Source organism: Nyctibius grandis, chromosome 21 (genome assembly GCF_013368605.1).
Source record: "Nyctibius grandis isolate bNycGra1 chromosome 21, bNycGra1.pri, whole genome shotgun sequence".
NCBI lineage: Eukaryota > Metazoa > Chordata > Aves > Nyctibiiformes > Nyctibiidae > Nyctibius > Nyctibius grandis.
The window spans coordinates 5,079,232-5,100,173 of record NC_090678.1 but is presented as its reverse complement, the minus strand read 5'-3'; the positions used below and the strand labels follow the sequence as shown (position 1 = coordinate 5,100,173).

Here is a 20,942-nt window from a genome sequence, read left to right as displayed (position 1 = left end):
TAATGGAACCTAATGTTCCCCGAGGCTCTGAGCGGGGATCGGGGTGAGGGCGGATGCAACACAACATCTATTAAAATGGCCTTTTTTGGGCTGCTGGTACCAGCTGGGAATAGCCATGAGGAATGGGATGGCGGCTGTTACATCCGTACAAGGGAAGAGCATCGTTTTGAATCTGTGGGAAGCGGGCTTTCGCTGCATTAATCCAGGCAAGTCCCTTCCAGCTTCTGCTACCCTGTGTAGAAAAGTCAGGGTAACAACTGAGGTCTTGTAAATAAAACAGTTGTCTTTGGAAAAATAGGCTTTTTACATACTAATCTGGAATATATTACACAGGCAGCACGCTGTGCCTTTTAACGGGGTATGGTTAGTATCTGTGCTTGAATGGCAATGAAATTGCTCCCTGAAAGATTATCTTGGAGAGAGAACCCCAGGTTTAGGTCTCTCTCTGAACCCTTATGTATTTCCTGAAATGAGAGCCCAGGACCAAGCTGTGGGGAGTAGATGTTTGGTGACTTAGATTCTTCTCTGCAGATAAGAAAATGCTTCACTCCTGGGGTAAAGCAGACCTGGCTTGCTCTGCTTTTGCTTGGAGCAGTATCTTCTTCCGCTCCAGCCTGGGGTGTTCCCTGGCCTTAGAGATCACAGGGGCCCTTCTGCAGGGGTTTCTGCTGGATCAGGGCCGTAGGATTTTCACGGTGTCTGGTTATAGTAATGGACATGCTCCCTCAAAACCTTTGTATACCAGTCCCTGTAGGAATTGCCCCCTTGCTGACCAGGTTTTTGCACCATGCTCTATTGCTGTGCAGCCTCTTGCTCCACAGAGGGACTGTTCCAAACTCCTCTGATCGAAAGGAGCGTTACCTTTCCTGCAGGTCCTGCCAGGTATGGCACAGCTGAGCCCCTTCAGGTTTAAAAAAATGGTGAGTGTTGTCCGTGTTGTCTCTGAGCTATGGCCATTGCAGGCTGTCATGTCGTAGCGGCGTAGAAAGCCTTCAGGGCCCAACTTTGCGTTCTGTGAAGTTGCTCACCTCCTTCCTTTAACACCTAGGGATGAAATGCAAAGGTGGGAGCTGATGGATGTGTTAATTATTATCGCAGTGTCCAGCAACCCCAGTCAAACTGGCTTCCTTTTACGGTGAGCAAGGTACGAACAGATCAGAAAGCTGATCCTTCCCTTCAGCTCCACAAAACTTGTGGAAGACCTTGGCTGATGCAGGAGTATTACGTGCCTGGAGAGCTGGCAATCAGTTCTGTGACCTGGCTAGCGTGGCCTTGGGAGGGTTGTGGCAGGAATAAGAGGAAAAGGGACATTTGCTGTGGCTGGAAGACTAATGAGCTGCCTTTGTGAAGGATGCAGGGTGGTTTTGTACCTCCCTGTCCTTGCTCAGATGCACTGGGGATCCTCAGCCCTGCAATGATGACAGGAAAGGCTGACCTACAAAATCCTCTCTGAGCCTGTGCCCTGGTGTTTCTGGAGTATAATCCATGTGAGTAAGAAGCAGGAGGGGCTGCTGTACCTGTGAGCTCTCAGGGACCTGTGGCACTGCTCTGGGAGATTGTGTTCTGAATATCACCTTGAGGATGTGGATTATATTCACGGAGGGGAAAAAAGCCAAAAAAATTGTTAGAAGCCTTTGGCAGTGCAGGGTAAAAGCTTCACCTTTCTTGACGTGTTTGTCTCGAGCGGAGATTGTATCTGGTGGTAGGATGAAAAGAAGCTGCATGCTGTCTGGTGTTAATTACAAAGGGGAAACCACATGAAAACCAAGTGAAATTGAATCCCACCGCATTTGATATTCCCAGAGTTGAAGGCCTCTGTGCGTTTCATTAGTTTAAAAACCCTGATGGAGAGAGCTCAGCTTCGAACGGGAAATTGATATGACATTGAGACCTGGGAGAGGATTATCCGCCTGCCCGTGAACTTGTCCGAAGGAGCTGAACATGTAAATGTGCCCATAGAGCAGCCCCACGCGAGGAGGCACGCAGGTTAATTAAGGCCCCTGGGACTGCACAGTTGCAACGAGGGAGGGATACAAGGTCTGCACGCTGGCAAGTCCTGCTGCTGTTTTCTCTCTGCGGTGGAAATACTGCACGGGCTGTACAGACAGGCCCAAAGCTTTGGGTGAGGGGGCTCTGCTTGGGTGCTGGGAAAAGAGGTGCTTTGTTATACTTAGAATCACAGAATCGTTTTGGTTGGGAAGGACCTTTAAGAACATCGAGTCCAACCATTAACCCAACACTGCCAAGGCCACCACTAACCTGTGTCCCTCAGCACCACATCTACACGGCTTTTAAATCCCTCCAGGGATGGTGACTCTACCACTGCCCTGGGTAGTGGTAGACAACCCTTTCCATGAAGAAATCTTTCCTGATCTCCAATCTAAACCTCCCCTGGTGCAATTTGAGGCTGTTTCCTCTTGTCCTGTCACTTGATACTTGGGAGAAGAGACTAACAACTACACCACAACCTCCTTTCAGGTACTTGTGGACAGCACTTCTCAGTGGCTGTGCAGGTGCTGGGTTAGGATTGAATTAAACAGGGTATGGTGTTCTGGGACTACTGTGTTGGCCCATCTGGCGGGGATGTCTACGGAGGGTGCATGGCTGGGAGGTGAATTTGGGTTTTGCCCGTGGGTGACTTGGGGACTGGCTTTTGTGCCAAAGAGTTTTGTTCCATTTGGGGGCTCTGCAGAGATGCTGAGGGCCTGGAGCTCTGTGGATCTCGCATTTGGATGCCAGAATACATCTGGTTGCTGTGACGCAGTGTCTTTGCTCTGACGGTATGAAAATTGCAGCACCAAGGCCATGCTCTCGCTGTATATAGAGAGCTGCAACTGCTTTTTTTTTTTTTCAGTGCTTGAGCTGATGGGAGATTTTTGCCAGGGAATGAAGGCCATCAGATACGCTGTGCCTGCCAATTTGTACCTGTGAGCCTGTCTGCTTTGGGCCCTGCTGGGTTTACCCTTCTGATGAAGAGTTCTGTAATGGCCGTGTGTGCAGAGAGGATGTTTCCCATTTTCTCTTGCAAACACCAGCCGTGCTGTGTGTGCAGTCTTAAGGCGCAGCGTTAATGAGGAAGAATCCCTGACTCGGCGCCACACCAGGGCTTTCAGCAGTACTTCGTTCCTTTTGAAAACAAAATGTGTTTGTGGGCTGACTGTGATCTCTGTGGCAGGTGGAGCTTGCAGGCCATACAGTGTTGTGCTTCTCGTGTGCTCGGAGGGCAATTTCTAGCTGGAATGTCGCAGTCCGTGGGTGGGATTGCTGGAAGGAGTGCTGGTGGGCCCTTTGCTTCCAGCGGGGTGATGGAGGCTATGGAGGCCTGCAGGGCCGTCAGCATGATGCCTCTGCTTTGGACAGAAACCCTTGCCCAAGTGGCCAGGAGGTGACACTCTCTGTGTCCCCCCGTCACGGGCCTCCGCAGGGGAAAAGTCTTGTCTCCTGTTGAAGCAGTGGCCTGTGGCAGGGTGTGTGGTCGTGTAGAGGCAGGGATCCTCCTCACCCATCCTTTGCCTGTGCAGCTCTCAAGCCCTGCTTAAAATAAATGGACCTTCAAGTTCTCCATCGGAAGAACCGCTCCAGTGAGGAGCCCCAGAGGAGAACCCTTGTCCCAGCACAGTGCATCGCTCACGCTGACATCGCTGCTGGAGAAGACTTTGCCTGGAGCAGGGAGCTGTGGTTTATGTAACTGGATGGTGTTGCAGCTTCCATCTGAGGATAGCCTAGACTGGGACTCACCAGCTTGGAAAAGACGTGAGTGGGGAGGACTTGAGGCCTATTAAATCACCGAAGAAGGTGAGTAGGAGGCAATTGTTTCCTGCAGGGCAAGAAGCTGGGGCTCACCACCAAAAATAGTGGGCTGCAGGTTCAAACCAAACAGCATTACATGCTACGTGTTGGGGGGAAGTAATTCAACCCTGGAAACCTGTCGAACTGTGATGTTGTGGAGGCCAAAAATATGATGAACCTTTAAAAAGGAATTTGGCAATTTCATGGCAGATAACTCTTGACGATGGGCCTAAACACAGCCCTGGAGCGATTTACAGCTTGGGAGTTTGTAAGCGCCGGGCTGCCAGGAGCTGGAGAAGCGTCCAGGGAAAACGCCTCTGTGTTCCACCTCCTGTTCAGCTCTTTCCCTTAGCATCAAGCTCGGTTGCTGTGGGAGACAGGAGGCTGAATTAGAGGGACCTATGGTCCTTTGGCTGACGGCTGTCGTGAGTGGACAGAGGTGGGTAAATGACCCTACTGTGTGCCATCTGAAGGCAGACTTTCCTTTCTGGGAGGCTGTGACCAAAAGAGCTGTTTCAGGTCCAACGTTGGCGATACGCGTTCCTCGGTACAGGCAGATGCTTGAGTGGCTCCTCCAGTGCCCACGCCTGCCTGTGCAGAAGTTGAGGCTGTGTTTAGGGGGTTGCTTGGTGACAGTTCTGGGCAGGTTTCGGGAATTAAACAGTAAGTAGGATTAATAAAAATGTATCAAAATATGTAAACATATGTATCGCATCTCTTTGATAATGAAGGAGCAGTTAATAAGTGTTTGCAATCAATGTTCCTGCCTGGAAGCTTTCTCTGGAAGCATTTCTGAGGCTGCTCAAACAACTCATTTATTTCCATCATTTTAACAACCTGTTTTCTCAAGGCAATTGAAATGACTTGCGTAAAGAGCTGTCTCCCCTCCTCCCTGCCTACAACATGCTCCACTTTGCTAAGCCTTTGCTCGGTCTCTGGCTCCTGGCCGTGTCCTGAGCTGCTGGAGCAGATCCTGGACCTAGTGCTGGGTGTGTTCGTGCTCTGCTGGAGATGTCGGCAGGGCAGGTGGGCAGCCTTGGGTGACAGTGAGTAGCTGGCTCATAACCACTCATGTGGAGATCCCAACCCAAAAGTCAGCACAGGTGGGGATTCAGGAGCTGCCTTGATGCATGACCTGGGTGTATGTTTGCCCCTTGGAAACACTTGTACTGGTTGGAGGAGCTCTTGGTTTGGCAGCTTTGGGAGCAGGGTGCTTTTGCTGTCTTACTGAAGCAACACTGATGTGTCTGAGGACTTGTAGGACACTTTCTCTTAGTCACCCGACCGCTAGTGCCTGTGCCTGGTTCCGTCAGTGCCTTGGTGAGCTGTTGTATAAATTCTGGTTCTTCTCTGGGGTAGAGAGATTCAGGTCCCAAACTGTTACTTCTACAACATGTGGGCATCACGTAGGTATGAGTGACTTCTTTCTTTGGACTGTTGGAGCAAGATCTCTTCCTCTTCAGACAGCAGCGTGTGTGGGTGGCTAGTTCCTAGAGCAATGATGTGCTGCCTTGATGACTTTATGATTAGTTGGGAGTGGTGCAGGAATAGTCTAGATCTCCATGATAGCAGTCCAGCGATGGCACAGGATTGTCTTGGTCCTAGCACCAGTGAGTGTTGGGCCTGTGCTTCTTCCTGGAGGAGCTCTGGGGCTGCAGTGTGCAGCTTTGTTTAAAATGTTGCTGTCCCATCCTCCAGCCTGGGAACATCCCAGGGCTTGACAGGTCACCTCAAGAGTGGGGATGACCCCTGTCCATTAACATTAGTAACTTACTATTGGTTGAGGAAAGATGGCAGATGATGAGTTAAAGCTTCAGCTTCCAGGGCTCTTCCCTACATGCTGCTTGCAAGGATTTCAGTGCTCAGGCTGTGCTGCGGCCTTGCCTTTCCCTGAGGCCTGGGGACCATGTGGCTTGTGGTGTTCCCCCTGTTCCCTGGGGTTATTCCCTGTCTCCTTCTCTAAGGATGTGTTTGGGCTCTGCTGTGTGGGATAACTAATAGGGCTGTCAGACCCCTTGTCCTAACAACCCGAGAAGATGAATAGTCCAACATGTGCAGGCACCTTCGCAGGTCCTGAGGCCCTGGCAGGAACCAGCACCGTGACAGATGGGCTGACAAGCGGGGCTGACACAACTGGGTCAGTGCGAATGTCGAAGGGGTGGAAGCCATGTCTCTATCTCCCCTCTGCTTGGCACCCCAGTGCCACTGGGCCAGACGGTGGCCACTTATCACCACCTCCTTCAGGGACTGCTGTAAGCTGGCGGCACGAGAGCCTTGTCTAGAAGACAGACACTAGTCATGGTCCTAACGCTGCTCTGTGGAGCTGCCGTCTGCCCTCTCCTTGGATGCTGCTGCCAGGGCAGCCTGGGAACATAACCTAGTGCTGATGCTCTGTCAGGAGAGCATCTGGTTAGACTGTGCTCTACACCTCTACCTTCCCACCACACCACGGTGCCGCTTTCCCTCCAGAAAGGTGAGCTGCTTCATGTGTCTGCACATGTAGAGGTGTATTTATAGATTTTTTTTTTTTCTTGAGCTCCAACTTTGTGCTTTGTGGCTTGATGCCTCTTCCCTTGCCCGGCCTCCTGCAGCCTTAGCACTGTGTGTCTCTCCTTTCTCGCCTGGAGCCAGGTTGTGTGCTGTGGGGTGATGGGTGAGTTGTTTGGAAAGGACTGTGCAAATAATTGCATGAGCTTCTCCTTTTGTGGATGGGTGAGGAAAATTTGGCAAGGCTGCTGCGAGTGAGTCTTGTGAGTGGCTGGGAGCGCTGAGCCGAGAGCCCTGAGCCAGTCTCACTGTGCAAAATCCATTAGCCACGAGCAGAGCTGCTTCTGGGCTCAGCATTCAGTACCTGTTACGGCCTGAATTAGTCCCTAATTTCTGTCCCTTACAGTTAAAATGACTCAGACATTTCTTTTTGAGATGGGGTATTGCTTCGGACTAAGTACCCTACAGCCATGGCTCTACTGACTATTAAATTGTTCTCAGAAATGCAGTGATCGTCTTGTCCCCGGGTCAGCGTAGGCTGGTGCTGTCACCTGTGTGTTGCTGTGGGGCTAAAACCCGTGCTTTGCTTTGCTTCAGGGAAGCAAATACCGAGACACATCTGAGGACTCAATGGCTGCAGGTTTAATAAGATCAATACCACCTCTGCAAAAAATTACATGGTATGCTAGGCAGCAAATAGACCACTTGTGCTGGGTTTGGAAACCATTTATAGAGTCTGTTAGGGATGGTGAGGTAGAAGGGACGTATCTGGAGTGAATCGCACAGACTCAGTAGTTGAGACTCCCACATTAAGGGTTTTGCAGTCTATTAAGTAACGGAATTAAAAGCAAAATAAATGAGCAAGTTTTGTCCAAGCAGCTTTGCCTACAGCCACATCATCAGCTGACATGGCATAGCTGGGCTGTGGCACCTTTCTGGTTGCTTCTGCTGCCTGGAGAAGGGCTGAACGTGGTGGCTTGACTCTGCCTGAAGGCTGAAGCTTCACCCATGCGGAAAGCACAGAGGAGAAAAGAGCTGCCCCTGAAGATGAGCGTTTGCTGCTGTATCCATCGGCCAGTGTTGACTCCCTGAAGCCTTGAAAGGTGATGAGAGGGGGTGTCTGTCAGCCTCCTGTCATGACAGAGAAAAACAGTCAGGGGGTGAGACCTGAGCAGGCCTTGGAGATCCCTGTTGCTCCCACCCAGTGGGCTTTGGGTCTTGCACCCCACGGTTGGCAGGTCAAAAGGTGTCTGGTGCTGTGGAGCATCCCCTTTCCCCTGCTCCATCCTTGTCCCATGCTGCATGCTCTGCAGCTGGTGTTAATGCTGCTCCCATACATGGCCCATGGCGGGCAGACTTGGGTTGAGGAGCAGCTTTTAGGAACAGCCTAAAGTTCCTTTTAGGAACTCTCTGTGCCCAGGCTGTTCTGTTGGTCCTGTTTGAGCTGCCCTTGCGCTGCCATCACCTCCTGTGGTGTGCCCTTGGAATAACTAACTCTAACACCACATGAGCAACAGCCTGCCCGCTCCTGGGAAGTGAGGCAGGGCGCTTGGCTCCTATCATTTCTCCAGTGCTCTGTCCACTCATCTGAAGTGCCTTGTAGGATGAATTACAGTGCTCTGAGGGAATCTGCCAAATAGGATCACAGGCCAATTGAAGCCATCTGCAAAGCGCGGGAGGACAATATATCACCTTATGGATGGATTCCACCCCCCCTCCTTTTCTTTTTTTTATTTTAAAACTCTGGGACCTCATAAGAACAACAGATGCTTGAGGAACAAGCTGTGTGGTGTGACGAGGAGCTGGGTCAGGCTGTGCTGACTGAAGGTGGGTGATGCAGAAGGGAAGTCGATGCTGAGGATGTGCATGGCAGCAACGGGTAGGGAAGCAAGGCAGGGATTCACACTGTGCTGCTGCCCAGCCTGGTCCCTCCGGAAGCAGAATAGTGTTATGTGAGACTCTGGGAGTGTGTCACAGTAAGTGTGCTGGGAGAGGCAGGAGTGGGAAATGTTTACCAGCCTTGTTGAGGCTTTAGAGACAAATAACCTGCCCAAGTAGGTTGAAGCAGCCTCAGTAGGAGCCATGCGTGTGCTGTGACCCACATGAAGGTCTCGGGTACCCCGGACCACCTCAAACAGCTCTGTGAGCTGACAGGAGGGCATCTGAATGCAGCCCTCGGGGTCTGAATTAGCAATTCCTGGCTGCCTGGCCCGGCCGTGCTCCCTGGGGAGCGTGGCTGAGGTCGCTCACCTTGGCTCTTGGCCCTGGCGTGGATGGACAGCAGAGGAAGGAGTTAACCCCCTTGCCCTTCGGGTGGATTGAGGTTGGCCTGGTGCTTGCTACCAAGCCTCCCTTCTCCTCCAGCTGGGATGCTCCAGCTGTTGCCCGAGGGGGAAGGGAAATGAGTTAAACCCATCTTCAGACACGTTTGTATTGATTCTGTCACTTTTTTGCTGCTTGCTGACAGGTGATGGATGGCTCATAACGCGACCGGCACAGTACATTACGTTTCCCATCCAGGGACTCCTAAATCATTTCAAATTTTCAAATTCCCTAATCAATATTTTATCAGTAGCAGAAGAAAGCGGAATGGACCCATTTCTCAAGAGGTAGAAGAGCGAGCATGTGCAGTTCTGTGCCTGCACATATACAGGCCTGTGAGTTGGTATATTTATAATAGCAACTAGAGCACTGTTAATACAACAATTATACCTGCAACTGTAAAAATAAACACAGAAGCAGGACCAGGAGTGAAGCTTATATTTAAGTGACTTCAGGATGAAGTAAGTTAGAAATTTGAGTTCCTGGTTTGAACGTGCAGGATTAGTGCTTAGTGGGGTTTGAAGTGATCTCTCAGGCAGTCGCTCCCTCCTTAGGCAGAGTGCAGGGGGGTCAAGGCGGGGGGAAACATGCCTAGTTTTTTGGGGAAGGAAATTGGATTTTCAGCCACCTGTAATGCAGCAAGGCTCAGATGTCATCTGCTGCTGAAGCAGGAATGGGGAAATGTCCTTAGCAAGCCTGGCTGGAGTTGGGTTATGTGGCCCAGGTTGTTGGTTGTGTGAAATTATAACTGAGTGTGGTGTTGCTTTCTTGGGACCGGAGTGCAGCAGGCAGGGAGGGATCCTATTGCTGCCATGGTGTGCTGGCTCCTGGCAGATGCTGGGACACTGGAAGAGCAGGTGGGAATGTGCTTGAGCGGGTCCTGAGCAAACAACGTGTGCCTTTCTACTCCTCTGCTGGCACTTCCTGTTGCAGTAGGATGGGATCCAGGACCTGGTGTGGTGGGGCTGAACGGGGATAAAGAAGTACCGGTGCTTTCCGGAGGAGGTGCAGGTGGGCTCTGTGATGTTGGGCTACTGTATGAAGTGGCTTGTTCCAGAGTGAGACACAGATTCAGTGACTTTGCATGTCCTTCACACTGGGCTACCTTCACCAGTAGCTCCCAGTTCCTGCCTGGCATTTGGCTTTCTGCTGAGCTTTGGGATGGGAGAGCTCAGGGAAGAATGGAGCTAGTTCCCACTGCCATAGGAGGGGAGGCTGTGAGAAGTGGAGGTGGCACAGGGCTTCGTTCCTTCCCCTGCAAGATGATCCTGGTGAGACAGCCACGCAAGGGGAGTGGGAACATGCCTGTCCCCTCTGAAGATCGCTGCTTTCCCCAAATCCTCCTGCTGCTGGTGGTCCTGCATGTGTGCTCCCTGCATCCCCTGACCTCTTCTGTTCAACATCTCTCCATTGCATTACCTATTCTCTTAGACTGTTTTTTTTATTCCCAGGCTGGATGTTTTCCAAGAGAAAGATTTATTCTTAAGATGTTTTTTTCCCCTCCGCTGAAGAGAGCCTCCAAACAGCACAGATGTGAGGCTAAACATAACCCTCCTTGTTCCTGTCGCCTCTCCTCAGCATTTGCCTGGGTGATCTGGCGTTGTCTTCGCTTCTGAGTGTTGTTTCACAGCTCGGTTGTAGGTTGCAAGAGAGAGCTTGCAACGCGGCGTAGCTTGCAAGAGAGAGCAGGGTAACGGCTCTTGGGAGCGTGTGGCTGGAGTTCTTGGGTTGCGCTTGCAAAACCTCAGCTGACCTTCTGGCCGTGGCCCTGGCTGTGTGGGGACACTCACCCCTTTTGGCTAGTGTGGTGGCATAGGCTGTGTAATAGAAAGGCCAGACTCTGCTAGTAGACATAGTTTAAGTGAAAAACCTGTTTATAGAAAAAACTTCCTACCTTTCCATCCCAGCCTCTGTGTGGCCTCTCTTAGAGGGGAAAAGCACATGTGCTCACCTGCTCCTTCCCCAATGCAATAGCCACCTTGCCACCAGCGAGGAGGTGGTATACTACTATGTTTTCATACCAATATTTTTCTGTATATTCAGAGTTTTCTATGCACTTGGTCTCAGATCCCAGCTGTGTGCTGCTGGCTGCCTGTATGTAGGTGAGGTATCCTGCTATACCCTTTTCTCTCCCCATCATTGCACGCTCTGTCTGGTTTGGCAGGGATGGGGAAGGCCTTTGGTTTGTGCTGTCCAGACTGCTCCCTTCCCCAGAGGCACTATGCATAGCGGGAAGCAGCCCTTGGGTCCCTGGTTGATCATTGCAAAGGGATGCGTGGAAATAACTGATTTCCCTTTTCTGAAAGCCTGCGCTTCATCTGCTAGAGCAGGAATCCTTCCGAAGGGCTCCTGCATGCTTCATGCCTGTCTGTATACTGCAGGCAGGTAAAAGACTGCTTTTCCTTTTTCCTTGATTAAAGAAGAAAGACTTCATTGAACCAGGGGCAAGTTAGTTTGCTGTGTCATTTAATGGTCTTGTGGCCATTTGGACTTGGGTCTGAAAGGCCCGTGGTGAAGTGGAGCTCCTTCAGCCACACTGTGCTGGGCAGCGTGTGTCTGCGATTCCTGGAGCAGGGCAGGAGAGAGGAAAGAAGCTACCGAGGTGCCTTCCAGAGAAAGTATTTGCCACGTGGCTGTCACCAGCCACTCTTCAAAGCAAGCTTGGTCACCCAGGCTACCTGCTGCCTTCTCTTTAATGTGCAATAGCATGAATTGCCTTTCCCCCCACCCCGCTTTAGTGTTAACCTCTGCTTGCTCTGATGCTTTTTGAGAATACGTCTTGTTTCACTTTGAGCAGGACAAGATCCAGACCTTGGTGCTTCACAGTTGCCACCTTTGCCACACACATATGAATCTCTTGTCAGTAGCTGACATAGACAACTGCTACACTCAGCTGATAACCTGAGTCCTTCAGTAGAAGAGGTGAAGCCCATGGGGCACAGATGGCCTTGAATACTCTCTCCTTGGATGAGAGGTGTTCTGAAAAACTGTGTACCTGAGAGAAAAATGGGCCTTAGCATCTGAAAAAGTTTGTTATGGAATTGTGTTGAAGTTCTCATCTTTACTGTTTGCAGTTCTCATCTTTAGGGTTGCTGTGCCTGGGAAAGAGGGGAGGAGCTGGGAAGCTCTGCAGGTGGTCCAGTGAGGTGTAGCTCGAACAGGAGGGGATGGGATGAGCTGGCTCCCCAAAGGGCAGCACTTAACCCCCCACTTGTCCTTAGGGTAAGGAATGTGTTCAACCCTGAAGCTCCAGAACACAGCTCCACCCTGTATGTTGCATGCTTTAAAACATACTTGGGGGGCCTGGAGGGATCTCAGGTTAGGAGTGGGATTTATGTCCCTCAGGATAAAACCCTGTGGCAAATAGATCTCAGCTTGGCTCGCCATCTCCATCGGCCAGCAGGACCAGGGTATCTCACCCCTTGTACAGTGAGACGGGGCTGCTTGTGGTGGTACAGCTGCTGAAAGGACAGGAGCCTCTGTTTTCCTGAGTTAGCCCCGTTCTTTGCTGTGCTTGGGCAAGGAGGACGTGAGCTGAAGACACCCAGAGAGTTCATGACAGCTGGCGGTGGCCAGCCTGACCCAGAGTATCTTGCAAGGAAGTGAATGCTGGGTGGCTTAGAAATGCAACACAATGGCTCTGTGTGGCTTTCAAGGGAGCTGTTGTGGCATGGAGGGTAAATGCCCAGCTGTTTTTAATAGCCAGCTTAAGGGAAGTCCCTTTATTCATTTACTCTTTATTTAAAGTGGTCTGGGGAGGTGAAATTCTCCTGCCTCATCTGAGTCTAAGCTGGGTGCTGATAAGCAAAGAGCTGTTTTTCCCTGCCAGACCCTTCTGCCAAGCCAGAAATAGCCTGCTGGAGTAAGCTCGCCATAATGGCATTCCTCATTCAAAAGTTAATAAGCTTTGAAATTGGATTTTAATCAGCTAATCTTTGATCCTAGGCGCTAGAGCTAGATTAGCAGGGTCCAGTAAACCAAGTTTCATCTTTCTTCCGTGCTGTCTTGTTTTGCCCCAATCTAGCAAATAAAAGGCTGGGAGAAATGTTTTAGCATTTGAGGACCTGCACGTTTTAGGGTTTGTGTTGCCCCTGCTCTTTTGATCTGATTCATCGCATGGATGAATGGAAAAACTGATCTCTGGTGGTCATCTGCTCTTGCAAGGCTGAAGCCTGTAAATGTTTAACAGTTTCTTTCGGGAAAGGTGCTGGAGCTCTTTGAATTCAAACCTTTGTTAGAAATCAAATGAGGTGGGATAAGGGATAGATGATTCTATCAGCTAGATCTACTGTGGCCTTAACCGCATTCCTTCTATTCCCAGCATCGAAACAGGGTGCCATGAATCCTGTATCCAACAGAATCATGAAATAGCTGAGGTTGGAGGGACCTCTGGAGATCGTCTAGTCCAACCTTCCTGCTCAAAGCGGGGTCAGCTGAAGCAGGCTGCCCAGGACCACATCCAGTCAGTGTTTGAATACCTCCAAGGATGGATGCCTCTCTGGGCAACCTGTTAAGGTCTTAGATTACCCTTACAGTAAAAAAAGGTCTTGTGTTTGAATGGAATTTCTTGCATTTAAATTTATACCTGATACCACTGAGAAGAACCTGGCTCTGTTGTCTTTACTCCTTCCTATGAGGTATTTATGCACATGGATAAGATCCCCCTGAGCCTTGTCTTCTCTGGACTAAACAGTCCCAGCTCTCTCAGCCTCTCCTTGTATATGTTGGATGCTCCAAGCCCTTTATCATCTTCGTGGCAACCATCTGGTCTATCACCCCTTCCTCGCCAGTTGGTACCAGCTGCAAACTTGCTGAGAGTGCGCTGTGTCGTGTCATCTAAGTCACTGCTGAAGGTCATTAAGGGCCCTTTCCTCCTCTCTTCCTTGGGGGATTTTGCCAGGCAGCAAAGGAAGGTATAGCTGGACTTTGGAGTTATGTAGTTCCACTTCCACTCAAGGGATGGATTCGGTTCAGACCTCTCCAAGTTGCTACTCAGCCTCCCCATAAATCTTAGCAAACACTCCTGTCTTGGTTTACCCTCTGAAGACTTTTCTCTTGCTCTGATGGAGTAGAGGCTGATTTCATTTTTTAAAGCTATATTTAGATTCTGGTGCGCAGGCACCCGTTTCCTGCAGAAATACTGGCTTAGTGAGCTCTCCAGGGACCAAACACAGTTCCTCTCTGTGCTTGTATAATGGTCAAATGAAATGGGAGAGGTGTCTTTCGGCAGCAGAGTAACCACACAGAGGCACTGTGCTGCTTGCGTGCTGTAGTCTTGTCATCTTGAGAGCAATCCCAAGCACTGCTGTTCTGTTCAGGGTCAGGGCTAGAATATGAGCACCTCTTTCCCTAACATCTCGGCACCCGGGCTGCTGGGAGAGTGGTATGAAGGCTCTGGAGTGGGTATACCAGAGGTGGTTTGGGTTGGTTAGTATGCTGGTGCAGTGCTGGGCAAGCCAGTCATGCTGTGCCCGAGCAGAGTCCCTGCGTGTCTCTGCTCTCCGGTACTTCTGCTAACTGTTACGGAGGATGTTGTATTTCCCATGCCCTGGGCTATGAACAACTGGCGAGACATTTATCATCTTTCCTCTGAGGAAGGACAAGGGAGGGAGCGTAATGGGCCTTCCAAACATGCTTTACAGCGTAGAATATCTCTACCCAATATAAAACTGCCCTAATGGCCGGCTTTTACTAGGTCCAATACTGTTCAGGGGAGTTAAGCCCTGCGATGGTACTTGCCAGGAATATGAACTGTGGTATGTTAGCTTTAGGGGACTGTCCAGCTTGTGCTAGGTTGACAGGTAGCTTGAAGGGAAGCTGCTCTACTGGACAGGACTTAGCTGGCCCTATGGAAAACAGCGTGCTCAGGGTGAGTCAGCTTGCCCTGGAGGGGATGCTTCCAGCCACAGCCACGTGATGAATTAAAAGTGACATTAGTCTAGCAAACCCCAGGCCAACACAGTTAGAGCCGGTCGTACCAAGTTACGAAGAGGAATGAAGTTAACCTGGTTACTATCCTCTAAAGGCTCTGGATCTTACAGATATCTGGGGGTTACTGATCCCCAAATCTTCCCAAGCTGCAGGTGGATTTCATCTGGGCTGATCCTCAGAGGGAGCCCAGAGCAGGTTTGATGCCCCACAGAGTGGCAGGCAGGGTCCCAGGTGCCTTTCCCAAGGCACACTCAAAATAAGAGGGGTCTTGCCTTACGTAGCCCCTGTGGTGACGAGGAGATGCCTTTGCATGATGCAGTCTGCAGAGCCTTTCTCAGGTTTCTTCCTCATTTGTTTTCCCTTTTTATTTGCTACTTCTAGCTGGGGCTAGTGTTCTGCTGCTTAAGTTCAGATAGAGACCCCCTGACAAACATCAGTCCTTTCTTGTATTACCAAAGCAGTCTCGCTCCTGTGGCATTTGGTGGTCAATCATTTTGGAAAGCTTTTTGGAGAGAAGTTGCCCAATCCCATAACAGAGCAACAAGAAGTGTAGTGTGGCTAAAGAACATTGCATGACTTGACTTGTCCTCCAGGCTCTGTGAAATGTGTGAACGAGCTGCCAACAGCTGTGGTGGTGGGTGCGAAGGCCAGATCCCACTGCCCGCTTTGGGATGTGTGAACATTGCTTTAACCTTCTTAGGGCTTCCTGCTGCCATGCTTTAGGGCCTGGTTTCTGACAGGGCTCTGCATCTCCTGGCTTGTGTCCAGCTCTCTTGCCTGCTTGACCCCATCAGTGATGGCTGAGCATGGAGTCAGGTTTGGACACTTCTCCATGTGCTGTGGCAATCGTCTGTTTGGGTGAAGAGAATGAGTATAGCTCAAAACAACTAGGGGAGAGTACCTCTCCCTATCCCTTCCTCCTGATCCTCTCCTCCAGATGCTCAAGATCTTTCTTCCTTGTTACTGCCAGCCACTGGAAGGACTAGAATCACTGGAGATGCCCCTTGCTGGATATCTGCATGTAGAAGAGGCGCTGGCTTTAGGAGGAGCTGGAGTTCACCTGCCCTAGCTGGCTAAACTGCTCTCTATAGTCCATGTACAGCCATGGTGTAAACCAGCGAGGTGGTATTTCATGTCTGCTGTTATGACAAACGAGGTGATACAGGAGCTTGCTGACACAAACATCTGTCCTCTTCTGGAGAGCAACCCAAGTTAGAGCTGGCCGATGAGTGTGGCCCCGTTTTGCTACAACTTTCAAGGGTTTGACATTTTTCAGAAGGCATTTGGATGGAAAGGCTTCATGTCCAGTGAGTTGTTTTTTCTTTTTTGGGGGAAAACAAAAAGAAGGGTAAAGGAATTGTGTTGTGCAGGTAGAGGTAAGCAACTGATGGTCATGGAAGTTAGAGGTCACTGGGGTCTGAGATGTGAGGCCAGAATACAGGAGATCCAATTTTGAGTCCTTGCTCCGCTTGATGTGGAGCAAACTTTCTTTTTCTCCCCGCTCACAGCCTGGGGAACCTCTGATTTGATCTGTGCTGTCGGTCCCTTAATCTTCACCTAACGTGATGGATACATCTCCCTAAAAAAGGTTGGCAATATTGAAATAGCATTTTTAACTGTCTTTCTCATGGTTGTGTCGTATTGTGACAGGTTTGGATGTGATTATGGGAACTAGTAGGAGGACGCTATAGAATTGCTCTATGCTGTGATCGTGCGAGCCTGGGCAGGGAGGAGGAAGAAGGACGGAAAGCTATTGTAAAACCATTGCTCCATGGGGAGAGGAGAGCGTTTCCCTGGGACTGTTGTGAAGGACTGGTGCTCAGCGTGCTGACAGAAGTCTGTCTGTCCTTTGCTGTGGTTTTGGGGTGTGTCCTAGGGGTACGACTGTGATGAACCACTTGAAAGATTTGATTATGCTTGGAGGTTTAGATTGTGGACCCACCAGAGACAAGTGTTGTCCTTTTTTTCTTTTTTCTTGTCCTTTTAATAAGGGCAGAATTTGTTGCTTATGTCATTAAGGAGAAGGACCAGACCCTAAATGTACTTGTGTAGGGCTGGTAGTCCCCAGCTCTTCCATGGGCATGCATCTACATCAAGGGGATGATGTGGTCCAGCCAGGGAGTTGCCTTGTGTTAGTACAGTCCTGCTCTTGCTGACACAACTCTTGCAGGGCGTCGCTTGTGTATCTGTATTGGTCAGGAACTAGATGAGCTGTGGAGTTTTGTCTGCTCTTCTCCCTATCCCAGCATAGCGTCACCGCCAGCCCAGGGCACGTGGCTCATCCCTAGTGAAGGAGACAGTCTCATCAGAAGGAAATCCTGCCCAGGGACTGCTTTGCAAAGACATGCCAGAGCTGCAGGGGAGGCACAGACTCGCTCTTAAATTCCAACAGCGAGCGTGCTGGCGCCAAATCCCATTTGCATCACTGTGAAAAATGGTAAAATTATCGTTAGGTGTTCACTAAAATACTCTAAATTTTGCAGGACATGAAGCGTGAGTCAGGCATTGAAACCAGCCTCCAAAGGAGGGAGGGAGTGGGGAGAGGCGGCAGGAGCGCTTATGAAATATTTTGTTTCACTGGCAAGAGGACAAGAAATAATTGGGCCCTAAATCAAGGAAATGGGAGAAAAGGAACAGCAAATCAAGGGAAATGGTGGAAAATTAGGTCTTGGAGTAGAGGAATGTGTACACATGATCACCTGGTGGTTCTGGCAGAGATATATGCCAATAAATCTTCTCTTTTAACCTTTTCCCTGCTGCTTTAAGGGGAATAACATCAGGTTTGCTGAGCCTGTCCATCTTTTCTAGAGATGACTGGGTTTTGCTTCCACCTGCCTGGTGCTGGGCACCCACCGAGTGGCCTGAGCCCCCTTCAGAGCTGGCGAGGGAGCTCCCAGGGATCCTGGACTCCTTGGGCAGCCTGGACACTATTACCCCCAAGAGAGGGTCCATCATGCAGACCCATCCTGTGTATGGGATGGGGTTGGGTGCATGGGGTGAGCTACAGAGGATTCTCCCTTAGTGCTGTAGTGTGTGTACGTGAATATCTTGGGGTTCACATTGGCAGAAAAGGCTGGTGTGGTCTGCTGCTCATACTCTGCAAACTGGTGGAGGTCTTGATTTCTAGAAGGTGAGGTGAAGCTGAAGCAGCTGGGGGAAACATGTCTGGCCCTTACTGCAGATGGTCAAAGGTTTACCTCTGTGACTACAACCACAGCTGCCTCCCCAACAGGCCCCACTGATACAGGCTGAGGGATGTCTCCCTTCCAGACCTTCTTGAGACCTAGAAGAGCAAGATGACCTGTAACATCCTGCATGAAGACCCGGGCACCTCCCCTCTATTCACCTCTGGGCACAGGACATCCCAGCAGGCTCTTCCAGATGCAAACCAGTAATTCTGCTATTATAAAAAAAAAAAAGTCCACTTTATGCCTCCCTTAAGGTCCCTGGCTTATTTTTCTTATAAAAATAATGAAATATAAAAATAAAGCTTTCCCTGTTTGCTTTCTCCCAGCCCTCCCTCCCGCTGCATGGTGCTCATTAACTCCTCTAACGTTCGAGTCAGAAGTGGCCCCTGGTTAAAAACGGCAACCGCCCTCGTGCCTCGCTTGTTTCCCAGGAGCTGGCAGCCAGACAATAACGCTGATGGGATCATCTCCGATGGGATTGTCTTAATCAGAAGATGTCAGCTCCTCTGTGAAATTTAAGTAACTTGAACTTGGGGTCGTAAGGGAAAAAAATAAAAAGATTAAAAAAAAAAAAAGCTGAAAAAGAAGCAGAAAGAGGAAACCTGCTGTTGGGCGCTGCTAGAGAAGGTGCCTCTGCCTTGCCCTGCTCGGGGCAGTTTTGGGATGGTGGTAGTTGCTGTTCCTGGGATCGCAGGTGATGTCAGTTACGTGGCTGTGTTTTTCCCTCCCTGGTTCGTAAAATCAGCATAGCCTTTCTGAGCTGCTCTGATATCTGGGGGTGGAAGCACTGTGCGAGAGCGGGGTGTTAAATTATTCTGTTGGAAACAAAAGTCTCGGCTGAAGGTTGTATTAAAATAGCCAGCCTGGGCCACGTGGTTGCGTGCGGGTTGAAGAGCTCTATTAAGCAGATAAAAACATTGTCTCCTTGCTTGATATTTAAGCGTAATGAGGGTTTCCAGAAATGTCTAACACAAACACTGCTCCTGCAAAGCCCTTAATCTGGTTTTGTTTGGCTGTTGGTCCATCCTGGTGGGACTCTGGTGCCAGCCCACCCCCAGCTGCCCAAGGAAGGCAAGCCCAAGCCCAGTGGGTAAGGACTGAGGGAGTGCTGTGAGCTTGAGTTAGGGTGACATGGTGGTGTCAGGGCAATGGTTGGACTCGATGATCCCAGAGGGCTCTTCCAAACTGGTTGATTCTGTGATTGTGTGATTCTGTGATGCTGCTGCTCCCTGATGCCCTCGTGACATGGCTGCGTGCCCAGGGCCAGGCTTCCCCGTGGGGTGTCCCTGCAGGGAGGAAAGCTATCACCCACTGCTTTGGTGGGGGAGGACTCGCATCTTTGGGCACCTGGGGTGAGGGGCCTGAGCTGCCTGGAGGAAGGTCCTTCACCTCTGGCTGTCAGGGGAACTTGGTCTGGTGTTGTATGGCCCTGTAATGCTATGCTGGATCTCCTTTCAGGGCCTGCACATTGGTCTTTTTTTAGTTCTCATCACTCCTAAGGCTGCAGTGAAGCTAACAGTTGTGCCAGCAGCAGCTGAGGGTATCGGTAGCTGTCTGAGGCCATTATGCAGAAGTTCAAGTCCTGGCTGGCGTGCTGTGTCCTAACGATCTCCGGCTGAAGGCATGTCCAGGAGCTGTCAGGCAAAACTTGGTCTTTATTGTTTTCTGCCTTTTTAAATGCGAAAGCTGCTGGAAGATGCTGTTGCGTGGGATGTGTGTCCAGGCACAACAGCGTAGCTTTGTCTGCCTGCTTTTCCATCACCTCAGTCTCTGCTTGTTTGTTTGCTGTTGTTGTGCCTGTATTTTTTTTTCCCTCCCCCCACCTACTTCATTTCTAGCGTTAAAAAGTTATTTAGCCCACGAGGGCGCGGGAGCTTATTGTGCATGGAGAGCCACGGCACAAAGGATTCCAGAGATGATCTTGTTTCCTCTCGCCAGTGTGAGCCACCAGGCCAGATGATTCAGAAACACAACATCTGCGAGTCTTAAAAGGAGTTATGCTCTGTTTGACTGCAGCTTAAAGTGTGGGGAATGAGGGAGGGAGAAGCCATTCAGGAGCCTGGTGGGTGTTATCAGACCACGCGTGGTCCTGTGTCACAGCTGCAGCCCAGCCTGTAGAGATGCGTTAGCGGATGCCTGTGCTCAAGCTGGAACTTCAATTTGCAGCTGGTCTGTAGATTAGTGATGGGCAGACTTTGCCTGCGGGGTGTGGGGGTGCCTCCCCAGGTAGGCTGCGGCTTTAGCACCGGAATGGCTGCTCTGGTGGTGTGTCGGCACTCGTTAGTCCTGATGTTCAGCACGGCTCAGGAATCTGCACGCAAACCTCCTTAATGAGGCGGTTCTGCTTGCCCACGGTGGCAGCTCTTGAACGGCACTGTGCTGTAGGGAGGGACCTGCTTTCTCAGCTGTAGCTTCAGGTTTTCCAGTGCTGCCGTTGCTCAGAGAAGTGTGCATAGGTCCTCTTAAGATTGCCTCTGCAGGGACCCCAGGAGGTGTGTTGCCAACCCAGGCGCACGGTGGCTGTCAGGGGGCTGAAGCACATCAAGTGGATTCAGGAGACTGTTGGGTCCCTGTGTCTGCCAGCGCTGTTCCAGGTGAGCCTGCTTGAATGAGGTCTTGATGCTTGACGTTCCCCAGCCCTTGGAGCAGGGATGGGAGAAGCTCTGAGACTCGGTTCAGCAGAGCAGTTTGGTCATTGGTGCATCTGAGTTTTGCTCTCCAGCTCAGTACAGCTCTGGTCCAACTGGGGCATAACAGGGTGTTTCTGACCTGTGAGGAAACACCTTTTCCCTCTCAGGTGGCTACAGTGCACACTCATCTCTGGATCTGCACAGACGGGGGATTAGTTAACCTCACCCTCCAAACCATCCCCTCCAGTCTTGCGAGACAAAGCGTTGCCAAGCCCATGGATCAACCTCCCAGCTGAGATGTGCTCCGTGATACGTCAGGATTTGGGTGACCTCTTCCATCTCTTCTTGGGTGCTGCTGGAGTTCAGCGTTGCACCAAGTGCGAGAAGAGGTGGCATTCAAGCAAATGGCAGGGACAAGCAGCTTTAAAAAACCCCTGTGTTTGCAGAGTGCTGTTTCTTTCAACCTTTAAGGTTTCTGCTTCCTTTCAAAGCCTCCTGCTTTGATTTCCCATTCACAGTTGTCATTCTGGCGGCCACGGGAAGAAAGGAGAGGTGCGTGAGGGTTAAAGAACAGCTGCAGGAACATAATTAATGC

At 50.5% G+C, this 20,942-nt stretch overlaps 1 protein-coding gene across 8 annotated transcripts in view; it reads left to right on the top strand.

Moving 5' to 3' along the window:
• LOC137672593 (uncharacterized) overlaps positions 1-20,942 on the top strand; it is a 99,963-nt gene that overhangs the window by 3,801 nt on the left and 75,220 nt on the right. The window lies entirely within an intron of this gene.